This window comes from Suncus etruscus, chromosome X, assembly GCF_024139225.1.
Source record: "Suncus etruscus isolate mSunEtr1 chromosome X, mSunEtr1.pri.cur, whole genome shotgun sequence".
In the NCBI taxonomy this organism is placed as follows: domain Eukaryota; kingdom Metazoa; phylum Chordata; class Mammalia; order Eulipotyphla; family Soricidae; genus Suncus; species Suncus etruscus.
Window position 1 is genome coordinate 93,570,386 of NC_064868.1, and position 1,509 is coordinate 93,571,894.

The following is a 1,509-nucleotide window of genomic DNA, read 5'->3' on the forward strand; positions in this document are numbered from 1 at the left end:
ATCAATTAAAAATAAGGATACTAAAATTTACAAAAAAAATTGTATGTTTTTTTTGCTCATATAGGTCTTTGCTTCTAATTATTACTTAATATTTTTATCATTTATGTAATATAGTTGCAATGGGTTAAATTTGATGGCAGTTTTCCTAGAGATCACCAGTCTATTTTTTCTTTTAAATATAAATTACTCTATATAAAGTCTTTCTTTAAAGTATCACATTGTTGGAATTGTGGATTTACATTTGTTTGGAGATAAGTGGAAGTGAAATTACTCTTTAAAAGGGAAAATAGAGTGCTCGCTTTGGCAGCATATATTCTCAAAATTGGAATGATACAGGGAAGTTTAGCATGGCCTGTGTGAAAGGATAACATGCAAATTCGTGAGAAAAGGAAATAAAAGACTAAGATAAATAAAAATGTATAGTTATAATCGATTATGTAAAAATTATCTCAAAAGGTGTCATCAAGTTATTGTCAGAAGTTTTAGTAAGTTCTTGTTGCTCCTATTGATCATTCTGTTACCTTTTGTTTCTGAACATTAGGTGGCTTTCTGTAAATATTGCATCTAAATTGGTGTGTTTCTACGGGGATTAAGACATTTTAAAATTCAGAGTTTTTTTTGTGAAGTCCAATCACTATTACTGATCTGAAGGCCTTTGTAGGGCATGATTTCATTTGTAAGGCCTACTAGAAGTAGGAGAAAGTAGGGGTTTGGTGGTTCCCTGCACTCACTCCAATAATGACTTGTGCTATCTGCCCAAATACGGGCAGAAGTAGCGTTTAGGACAGTTTGCCATAGCCACAAAGAGTTGTGGATTATTGACGAAGCTGGACCACTGGCAAAATGGTGATTATGGTTTATGGGTATAGCTGGTGTTGCTTTGGCAGGGTGGGTCTTGGTTCACTCTGTCCTCCTGAGACTGGTAGATATCAGCCGTGTGGCTATTGTGTCTATGATTTGTCATGTCTTGGTTTACATCTCGTTCAAGAATAAAGTGTGACTGTGGAACTGAACATATGCAGACCTGGAGACTATTATTTTCTATTTTCTTGAACCTAAAAGTCTTTATTTAAAAGCTTATTTATGATTAATTTTCAGGCATCCAATAGTATACCAATTCCTTCAACAGTGTTCAATTCCTTGAAACAATGTTTCCAGTTTCAACTCCATCCTTGACCCAACTGCCTCTTTTGAAGGTTCTATTATTTCCTTTCTCTTAAGTTTCTAGTAATGTTCTATAGCAGTACTGTACTCTACCAAGTCCTAAATGATAAGACCCCCACCCCTTTCTCCCTGTCATATCAAATCTACCTCTTCTCTCCTAACTCTAATTAAAGATATTTAAATATTTAAAAATATATTTAAAGATATTTAAATTATTATGTTCTATTATATTCTTTGTATAACACCATTTTACATATTTAGTATATTTAATTATATGCAATGTAATATAGTAACTGTTATTCTATATGTGTTAACATGATCATATATTAAAAAATGTCTATGTGG

General features: G+C 32.5%; 1 non-coding gene across 1 annotated transcript; it reads left to right on the top strand.

Annotated features, from left to right (window-relative positions):
• The first annotated feature begins 291 nt into the window (after positions 1-291).
• On the top strand, positions 292-399 carry LOC125999596 (U6 spliceosomal RNA). Its single transcript, XR_007492121.1, has one exon. It is a non-coding gene; the product is annotated as a U6 spliceosomal RNA (small nuclear RNA).
• The last annotated feature ends 1,110 nt before the right edge of the window (positions 400-1,509 follow it).